At 40.2% G+C, this 11243-nt stretch overlaps 1 pseudogene; it reads left to right on the top strand.

Moving 5' to 3' along the window:
• Window positions 1-450: 450 nt before the first annotated feature.
• On the top strand, window positions 451-1515 carry LOC149239984 (dolichyl-diphosphooligosaccharide--protein glycosyltransferase subunit 1A pseudogene; annotated as a pseudogene).
• Window positions 1516-11243: the final 9728 nt, after the last annotated feature.

Here is an 11243-nt window from a genome sequence, read left to right as displayed (position 1 = left end):
GTTAAGTTCATTTCAGAATCAGAGGAGATTGATATTGTTGGCAGAAGCAGAGAAGCTATGGCTATGGCCATGACTGTACTACTTGTGTGTCTTAGTCTTTTTATTCATGTCCTTAATGCAGAACAGTCTCTGCGTATCCTTCTGCCTTCATAAGATGATGCCATAATTCAGAAAATGCCAAAGCCGAAAGGAATGGAGCTCGTGAAAAGCTCAGCACGACATCTAATGCCTCATACATCGCGGCTTCTTATGTCAAATTCGTAGAATCGGGGGGTACCAGGGTTGTTCCTTTAATCTACAACGAACCCACAGAAGTTCTCGAACAGAAATTTCACTTCAAGGGAAATGCATTTCCCTTTATTTTTGAAGAGGGGTTCTAAAAGCGAGAGCGTGCTATACTTAACTTGGTTGATCTGATCTGATCTGGTGGGCAGGGCAGTGTCAATGGCAATGGCGATTCGTGGAGTGATCCTGTCAAATCTCAAGCATTCAGTGTTTGCATGTGTAGCGCTCTTGACAATATGCCATCTATGTCTGGCGGCACCATCATTGGAATTGGTGCTCTTAAAGGTGGATACAGAACTTAAATATGGTCCATATGAGAATCCTGCTGCATTTTCATTTTCACCCTTTATTGTTCACTTTCAAGATAACCAACCATTTGCAGTTGTCAAGGAGCTAGTGCGAGAAATAGAAATTTCACATTGGGAAAATGTTCAGATAACTGAAAATTATCACCTTTTTCATGGTGGTGCTCGAATCAAAGGTGGCTTTTCAAGGATTGAAGACCAAGCAAGACCCAATGCTACAGGTGCATCATCTTTTAAGAGTCTAGTGGCAAGACTGCTACCTCGAGCACATTCGGTTTATTACCGAGATGAAATTGGGAATATTTCTACCTCACATTTGAACGCCGACTTTAGAAAAACAGAATTGGAAATTGAACCTCGATATCCTATGTTTGGAGGCTGGCAAGCCACTTTTACAATAGGCTACGGCTTACCTCTACAAGATTTTCTCTTCCAAGCAGCTGATGGCAGGCGTTATCTTAATATTGATTTTGCATCTTCATTCAGTGATATGGTCATTGATAAACTTATTGTGAAGGTTGCACTGCCAGAAGGATCTAAAGATCCTTATGCTTCTGTTCCCTTTTCTGCAGACTAACATCGGGAGATAAAGTACTCCTATCTTGACACTATTGGAAGGAATGTTGTGGTACTATCAAAGAAGAATGTGATGCCTGAACATAATGTGTTTCTTCAGGTTTATTATAAATTTAGTACCATTTCAATGCTAGCAGAGCCACTGATGTTGGTCACCGGTTTCTTCTGCTTCTTTCTGGTTTGCATATTGTATTCACATTCCGATTTTTCAATTTCAAAGTCATCAGTTTCACACCTTGCTAAACTACCAAGTAAGGAGATTGACAGTCGCATATCTCCTCATGAGCAGAAGCTTATTGTTTTGAAACAAGAGGTAGATGAGTTGTTGCAGGCAGTTGATGAGATATAACTGATGTCCAGTTAGTTTGATAGGTATAAAGTTCACTGAGAGGAAGGTTTTCTTTTTCGTTATAATTGAGAATGAGCAGCTGTGCCATTCTGAAAGATTTTATTATGAGAGGATGACTCTTCTTCCTAGCTTTTAATGTTGCAGAATTTAAATAGTTCGTATGTGAGGAGTTTAGAGGAAGACTGTGTTTTTTAAATCACACAGCAGTTTCGTAGCGCGCTACGAAACTGCTGTAGGTGATGTTTTCAATACAGAATAAACAGTTTGACCGGGAATGTTAGAAGAGAGACACCTGTACATCAATACAGCCTACAGCTCATCTGGAGACATGATGTTAGGTATCAGCGTTCCATACTTTGAGCTATTAAAGATTTGGGAACATGCTGCTACATTTTTGGAGGATGGTAGGAGACAGGAACCTTAACAATAGGTGTTTTGATCCTGATAATAAATGGTCCATCAGCGCTTACAGGTATCCAAAGTCAGCGTTCCTTGCATTTGTAGCTCAATCATCTTGAGCCTAACCAACAAAAGACAGCTGTCAAAGATCAAGAAAGGAATCAGGCATACGAGGAGATGAAGTTAGAGTTTTAGTGTGATTAGAACTCTTTGTAATTACAACTCAATACTTTATGTATTTAATGAGTTTGTTTAAAAATAGATAAGGGTAGTTAATGATAGGTCATCGAGCTCCCCTCATGCTTGAGGAGGAGACTCGAAGTAGTGAAGTAGGTTTTCCTATATATAGTGAAAACTCTGATGTAATTGGGGTTGGAGATTTATGAAAAAACAGAGTTTTTATCAGCTTATGTAAAAAGACTTTTTGACAGTAATATAAGGATTACTTTTTCTTCCCAAGATTCATCATGTGTTCAATGCTCAGAATATGTGTGGTTTTGTCATTATCCTTTATATATTTTACAGCTCACTAAATATGCAATCACTCTGAATTCACCTAGTGCTCAGACTTCCTGTGTATATTTATGAGTTGAGGTTCTTTTTGAGAGATGTTTTGAGTGTTAAACATTATATGCCTTGGCTTCTATGATTGAGTGGTTTATAGTTTACTGCAGAAGTATTTGACTCCATGAGCCCAATGGAAGAAATGTTATTTTGTTGTTCCAACCAGCTTATTTTCATGTACTGTTTGAAGAGTTAGCCATCTTCTCTTGTTCTTAATTCATATTAGAAATCTGTGAGAGAGCCCTCTCTGACTAAGGAGGCTAAGCCTTAGTCTAAAGCCTGGTTTGAAATAGTTGCATGAGATCTTGCTAAGTAGCAGCCCTTAGTACACGATTTTGTGATAACAGCTGGAACCAAGTTTCTGCACCCAGAGATCAGTATGATGTCTTTTTGGGTACCTAGATATGCCTTTGCGCAGACCTCTATGCCCCTGTGGCCTATTGTTATAACTTCCTTTAATCGGCCTCTAGACCTTCATGAAGGTCTACGACTGGCTTTTGTGGACCCTAAACAGGTGACTTAGCTACTTATGCATACCATAGATTACTCTGAGACCATTAATTTCTCAGATCTACTTAAGTGTTTGATAACTTTAATAGAAAACATTATGATCTTCGCGTAATCACTTAACATTAATTGCATTCAGATAGCAATACTGAATAAGTAAAGTCGCACATCAATACATCATTATTTCATAAAACCATCATTCATCACAACATAAAGTGCATTCATACATAACAGAGGTTAATAGATAAAACACAAGAATTTCTGCAAAAATCTTCTTTATTAATTTACAATTTTTTTAATTCAAAAATACTAATATTTAATAAAACATCTAAATTTCTATTTTTCAATAATTCAACTAAAATATAATATCTTTCACACCGTCTTATTAACTAAATTGATATATATAAGCCATCCTTTATAGTCACAAAAATTCAAAATAATATTAAAAGGTCCTCATCTTTAATATTAATTATTTTCTATTTATAGTCTTAACAATCCCCCCTCCTTGGATCTGGGTGTTAGGACCACAACTACCACTTACTCCAAAGTAGATTGATGAAGCCCTACACATGGCAATTTTCCTCCCCTTCGTATGCCAACTGGCCACCATGCTTCATAAAAACATCACCTCAGGTCTACTACATCTGCTCTAGCACACTGCTTGGCTTGATGTCTCACTTGTCACTCCATTGGGTTCATTATCTCACACCATGGCCTCCATTTGTTACTTCCCTCTTCTTCCATTGCTCTGAGATTGGACTCTCCATTTTTCTTGCCCCGCTTCTACTCATACCACCCCCATATTTCCATACTCCCATCCCACTGATTTTGGTAGCTCAACCATGAGTCGCGAGCATGGAAAAGGACATCATGCTAGCTATGGCAAGGGAAGAGGGAACCCTCCAATGTCATTTTGTGAGAATGCAAAATTGGCTATGTTTGATAATGGTATCCCACCTCACATGCATCATAAGGTCCTCAAGCTGGAAACAAAGGCGAACAATCATGGGAGGAATACATTATGGGCTCTCCACAATTTTTTCGCTCGCCAACTCAAAGAACAAGAGAGGGACAAATCACGAGCCACTTGTTGTATACCTGAGGTTTCAGATTTCCACAACCACACCTCCACCTCTCTTTCTTGTCTCTCACATGATCTGGAAATTGATTTCCCTCTCAACATCCCTTCTCCCTCTTCCCCCTCCCCCCTTTGGGTTCTACTTCTCCCCCCATTTTCATGGCTCCTTCTGATCATCCCTCTCCTACGTGCATGCATCTAGAAGTTGCTCCTATGTCAACTACTTCCACAACAACTGTTCTGGTGACCTCTCCTCCTCATCATTTTTTATGAGCACCAGTATTTCCACAAGAATGTTGCAACTCCTATAGCTACCAGCTTTACTTTATCAACCCGGGGTTCATACAAACTTGGAGGTGACAGTGATGTATACACAAGTAAAAGTGATGATTCTGCCTTTTGTCACTGTTTAGCTGATGAGAGACCTATAGGGTTTTCAAGCCAGACTTCTATGGATTTAGAAGAAGCTTGATTACTAATGAGAGAAAGAGAAATCTACTATAGGAGAAAGCTTGTCTACTCCAATAAGGAAAATGACTGAAATCCTATGCTAAAAACACACCATTCCATAACTAACTGCTAAGAAAATATGATTTAAAAAAATTCCAAGCTAACATGTATGAAATGCTACTGTCCTAAGCATGGAAGTTCAAAACATCAAACATCACTACTATGCATGTAAAGGACTGAAAAAAATCTATTTTCTTATTTTTATTCCTTCTATGGAAAATCAAGTGTGAACCCTAATCTCTTTGGTGATGTGGCAAGTGGCTCAGGGATGTTGGTGGATGGTTGGGACATTTGGGAGACCCTCAAGTACCCTTGTGTGGATTCCTAGATTTTTTCCCTCAATTTAGCCTCAGGACAGGTCACTACAGGAAAACCTACAGCATGTCCTAAAAACCTACAAGATTCTCTGTATTTCTACAGGATACAACCAAGAGAAAAAGGATCTATGCTGGAGGTGATGGAAGGCTTAGGGAAGGTGGTTGGTAGGTGGAATGGAGTCATAAAATTCCTAGGGTCACTCAGAGCTCAAAACCAAGGTTAGGAGATGGTTGGATTTGCTCAACATGCTTGGAGGAGTTTCTATGTAAAATGATGAAATTGGCGAAGGTCTTGGTGAAAACAAGGAATGATTATGGATGGATGAAGTTGGAAGGTGGTTGCTTGCTATAGGATCTCTCTCTATTTCTAAAACACCTGCTCTACATCAAACATTGATATTTTCCAAAAAAATCATGTAAACAAGAAGAATTCTAATAAGCTAGAAAAACAAAGCTTAATGAGCTAGTTGTCTACTTCATGCACGAGGAGACTTGCAGAATAAAATGGAATCATTGATGAGATCTACTGTAAAACTGAATATGGAATAGATGGTAATTAAATCATGCACTTGCAAATTGATCAAATGCTGGTTCAAGTACAATAAACTCTAAATTCTATGAGAAAATAGAAATCTGTCTTTTTGGGGCTACATAGGGGTCCTTTCCTCAAGTCATGATCCCTGAAGGAAGAAGTGAGACCAAGACACCCACTGACAGCTTTGTGATGATTTTTTCCTTCTAACATGCTCCTAAAGTAAAGCACAAATGGAAGCAAAGTAATAAACAAACTAATCAAATCTACACTGCATGGAATGAAATGCTTCTAAGGACAATTTAATCATGAATCTATGAAACTAATCTAAGCATACATATACAAGAAGAGGATCCTTTGCTGCTAGGGTTGGGCCCTAACCCAATAGCTTCAGCCCTCTACATTAACTCAATATTGAATCATAAAAAAACTCTTTCTCATTATCAAAACAAAAAATTACATTGCGATGTCTTCCGCAAGTTCGCAACTCGAAAATAACTAGTGTTTTTACAGCAAAAATTTGAATCCTAATGAGTCTCTAGGCCTTTTTATTTATAAAACAGAAGTCCCCAATGACTTCCTTAAATCTAGGGAGGCTCGGCTCCCAAAGTCGAGATGCACTAAATCTTTGACTATCACTTTCTTGGTTGCATTTTGATCTTCATGACTTGGCTACTTGTACTCTGATCTGGTGTAATTAATGGAGGAATATTCGAATGAGGGAGGAGTAAATGAGGAGGATTTACCTCCTACAATATCTCTCCCTTGTCCCATTAGGGTTTCAAACCTTAATCTTGAAAAAATTCCTTGATTTTCTCTTTCAAACCTACATTCATTGCATATTAGTCCACTAGGCATAATATCTCACTTTAACTCATCTCATTAAACAAAATATAATCAAAACATGTAATAAATTGTGAGAAGATTTGATTTGACTAAGCTAGGAGGTGACTTAAGGTCTGTATAGTTACCCAGTGATGAGGATCATCATCACCCCTACTGAAAGTGTTGCTCATCCTCTGAGCAACTCAATCAATATCCATGTCTTTCATAGCTCTAATGGCTTCCCTAACATCCCATGCTTCTGTTGTGTTTTCCTCTTCTTGTGCATAGAATCATGCCTTCCTTTCTACCTCCTCCCACTGCTTTCTTTCTTCCTCTTCCTTCCTTCATTCTAACATCCCCAAGAGTAATGGTGGGTTGAGCCTCAAGCCAATCCAATTGACTTTGAGCCTTTAGATGGTTTGTTTGTACATGGGTGTCCTATTTAGTGCTTCTCTCATCCTTTGAGGAGAATGGTACTCTTTGATTTTAAAACTATATGGAAAATTATTCCATCTCCTTTGGAATGCTTGCATGTTGTCATCCCCTAACAGTCTGAACATATCCTCAAACTGTGTAATTGCTTTCTCTTAGCACGATACCTGGGTGCAAGTTGAGGATCATTTACAATTAAATTATGTATGTTGATGACAACCATTGGATTGGATTACTCGTCTCTTATCATGAGAGGCTTAGTTTTTTCCCTTGCCAATATGTCCTTCATTTCTGCAGCCCTTGCTTCCTCATGGTTCATCCATGATGCCAAATCCATCAACTATAAATATCATAGATTTGCATTAGGGTCATATACATTCATATTTGTCAAAGTCATGTTATGCAAGTAAAACTCAGACATCTTAGACCTATCCTCTAATGTACTTTGATTACAAATATCAATGAATTGCCTATAATATTGGAATGGAATAGTGCCTCTCTATGCTAGGGTCTTGATTTGGAACTGTAGCCCTCTATTCCTTAAGGTATAATGCATAGGACTTAGTTGGCATCCTACACTGGATTTCTTCCAAAGATAGACTGACCATGGATGCCAATTGATTCTCTCTTTCTTGTAGTTGTCCTTTCAACCATGCATTTTCTGTCTCCAACTGAGCCTTCATTATGTTGTCTATGTCCCTCGGGCTACTTAGTTCTCTACCCATCTCTTTGAAATTTTCCTCCATGTGACCAATGTCCTCCACTCCCTTGGACTTGGCAATCTACATTCATCCATGTGTTCTGACTCTTTCTTTCTCAAGCTCAAAGAATAATGGAATGGTAAATTTTTTTGGAATGACCCTGCCCCCCTCAGTAAATATGTAGTAGGAGTCAAGGTTAGGTTGAGGACTAGGTTCCCTTAGCTCTAGGTCTTATTTCCTTGTTTCTAGCTGCATACTTTATTCCTCTTCCAATTTTTTAGTTTCTTGTAGGACTGCCTCTGCTTCCTATAGGTCTTGCTGTGTATCCTGTAGGATGTCTTTTCCTTTAGATGAGGTGGATCTGGTTACAGGCCTTCTCACATAGGTGATAGGAGACTTAGGGAAGGTTTGTGCTGAGGATCCTTCTTCTTGAGTTTTTGTAAGAGGATCCATATTCTCCTGCTGTTTAGGTGAGTCCTCAATAACAATGGGGACCTTGGTTGGAGTTTGGGGTTTTCCCTGCCTTATCCTTATACCTTTTCTCGCTCTAAAGTATAAGGGGGTTTGCCTCTATCTTTTGCCCTTTTGTTTGATAGGGGTGCTAAGGACAGTGAGGGTAGTTGCTGCCTCTTTCTCAGTGGGTTCTAGAGACACCCTAGGTGACTCCTTGTCTTCTACCTTTTCTTTTCCATTGCCCTTTTCAGCTTTGTCTTGACCCTCTTCTTCTCCCTCTAGATCCTCATCTTGTTTATCAATGTCCTCCTTGATCCAGATTTAAATAGGAACACAACAAATTACAGATATAACCATAAACATAGAGATGCAACGAAAATAATACTTCACTTCATTAATATAAAATATTGAAATATGCTTACAAACAGAAATGGAAATAAACCAGCTAGGGCGATGGTAGCTTATCTTTGAGAAGATATGTGGCAGCTACATGCCTCTGAATTGTCTTACAATGAGGCTCAAGGGCCTTTTTATGATTGAACAATAAGGGCAAACCCTAAACAACCAAAACCCTAACCCGAGGAGATTTAACACCAATAGTTTATGGGCCTCGTTGGGGTGAGTTGGACAACCAACTTCTCGGGGTCGTGACCTGGTCATATTATCTCCATTTGATGCGCATGATAACCCGTTGGAAAGATATCTCCAAGGACTATGACAGAAAAGATGATTATAGTTACAAAATCATTGGCAGTAGATTTCCAGAAAAACGTCATTTAGGGCCTCAAAACAGCTCTAGAAGTTTCGGACCCAAAAAACTGCTAAAAATAGTGAACTATGCTACAATTAAGGAAACTGAAAAACTGAAAGAAGAAATGGTGGGAGTCCAAGTGGAATTGGTGGGTGGCCACCAATATCCACCTAGATCATTCCATCCCCCCTTAGGAAGCAATGGTCACCATTGCATTGAGTTCCTCCATGAGATGAGGAAACTTCTGTTGAACTTGGTCCCTGGTGAGCCACTTGCCCTGGTGAAGGAGTTGGCCTGATTTGACAACTCGATACAGCTAAATATTGTGATGGCGAGTGTGCTTGATCTATGTTCCCATGATCCAATCAGTTACAACTTGTTCCATGCAATCTGGATTCAACTCTATGGGTTTGATCTGTTTTGCAATGTCGGATGTGTCTAGTAATGGTGGAAAGTATGGTCGAAGGTGGTCCACATTGAACACTGGGTGCAGGCCAAGGAATGGGCGAATGCTGACCTAAAATTCATTGTCTCCCACAGTGTTGGTAATGGTGTAAGGACCATGTCAGAGTGGTTTGAGTTTCCGATAGGCTCCCGTAAGGCATTCCTTTTGCAAATGCAACCAGACTTTGTCACCCACCTGAAACTTGTGTGGCACTCGATGTTGATCATGTCGCTGCTTGTACTTGGCATTTGATTTCTCTAGATTTTCATGGACCTACTGGCGAATATGTTCGATGTGCTAAATGAAGTTATTTCCCTTATGTGTTTTAGACTGGACATGAGCCAAATCTGCATGAGTAGCTGCAAATGGCATGGCCACATCAATGGGACATAGTGGTTGGAATCCCAAGCCCACCTAAAAAGGTTCGTGGCCAATCGAGCTATGGAGAGCCTAGTTGTAGCTGTGCTAAACATAAGCGAGGCTCTCGTCCCATGTGCATGGATGCTTTGAGTTGTACATGTGCAGAATGTGTACAATCATCCTGTTGACAACCTCTATCTGGCCATCAGTTTGAGGATGGAAGGCTGTGGACTTAGTGATTTTGGTGTCCAGCATCGACCAAAGACTGGACCAAAATGTACTGAGGAACCTATCTATTCTGATCTGAGATGATAGACTGTGGGATCCCAAAGTGTACCCACACTTGTTCAAAGAAGAGTTTATCAGTGGCTTCTGTTGTGATATTCTTCTTACATGATGCCATAATGGCCATCTTCAAGAACCTATCGACGACCACAAAAACAAAGTCGTTTCCATGCTTAGTGGAAGGAAGGCCTAACATGTAATCAATGGAGATGGATTCCCAAGGTCAACCAGGGGTAGGCAGCAGGGTATAGAAGCCTTGCTTCTTGATGGTCGGTTTGGAAATGGCACAGGGAGTGCATGATCTAATGTACTTCCCGACATCCCGTCGAAGATTCAGCCAATAGAAATACTTCTACAGTACTACCACCATTTTCTCGACCCCAAAATGCCCAGCAGTCCAACTGTAGTGTGCTTCCCAAATCATCTTGGCATCCTCACTTGAAGGAACACAAAGGTGACCCAAGTGGCATAACACGGAATCCTAGAGGTGAAAATCTAGAACATGTTGAGCCTCCAAGAGTGTCTGGTATATGTGGTCAAATTCTGGGTCGCTTTTGTAGAGAAGTGGCCAATGAGAAGTCTTATGCCCACAAGAGTTGAGCACGGTGGTTAACGCCATGATCGGTGGTCGACTGAGGCAATCTACAACATTATTGGTGATTCCCTTCTTACACTTGATATTCAAATGGAACTATTGCAGGTATGTGGACCACTTTTGATGGTGATCATTCTGCAATTTCCCTTGGGTCTGTATGAACTGCAGCGGTCGGTGGTTTGTTTGGATGACCATTTCCTTCCCCAAAATGTAATGCTTCCATTGTCGGCGCACCTGCACAATGGAATACATCTCTTTGTCATATGTGGGATACTTCTGGACTATGTCTGAAAGTGTCTCACTGTGATATGCCACTAGATGCCCGTGTTGAGTAAGGACTACCCTAATAGCATAGTTAGAAGCATCTGTCTCAACCTCAAATGGTTGTTGCAAGTATGGTAATGCAAGCACTGGTGTTGAGCAGAGGCTATATTTCAACTCTTTAACTGCCTTCTATTGAGATTCAAACCAAAAGAATTTTCCTTTCACTCCTCCCTTGGTGACTTGACTCAAGGGCCAAGTGATATGAGAAAATCCGAACACGAACCTATGAAAGAAGTTGGCAAGACCTAGAAAGCTGCGGAGCTCTGTGAGAGTGGCTAGAGATGGCCAATCCCGAATGAATTGGATCTTGGCTGGATCCACATGCACCCCCTATTCATCAATAATTTACCCCAGATACTGAACCTGGGTCATGCCAAAAGTGCATTTCTCCAAATTGGCACATAACTTCTGTTGCCGCAGTGTTTGGAGAACCTGTTGGATGTGGTGGAGGTTCTCTTCCCAACTTTGGCTAAAGATCAGAATGTCATCCAAGTATACCACTACAAATGAGTTGTTGAATGACCACAAGATGTCATCCATTAGCCTCATGAAGGTTGGAGGAGCATTCGTCAATCCGAAAGGCATAACCAACCATTTGAAAAGGCCCTCCTTGGCTTTGAAGGTAGTCTTCCACACATCAGAGGGTTTTA

Source organism: Pinus tabuliformis, chromosome 8, assembly GCF_031772625.1.
Source record: "Pinus tabuliformis cultivar Carrire ecotype Pingquan chromosome 8, CPIR1, whole genome shotgun sequence".
Lineage (NCBI taxonomy): Eukaryota > Viridiplantae > Streptophyta > Pinopsida > Pinales > Pinaceae > Pinus > Pinus tabuliformis.
Note: the sequence above shows the minus strand (reverse complement) of the source record. Positions and strands in the feature narration are given on the sequence as shown.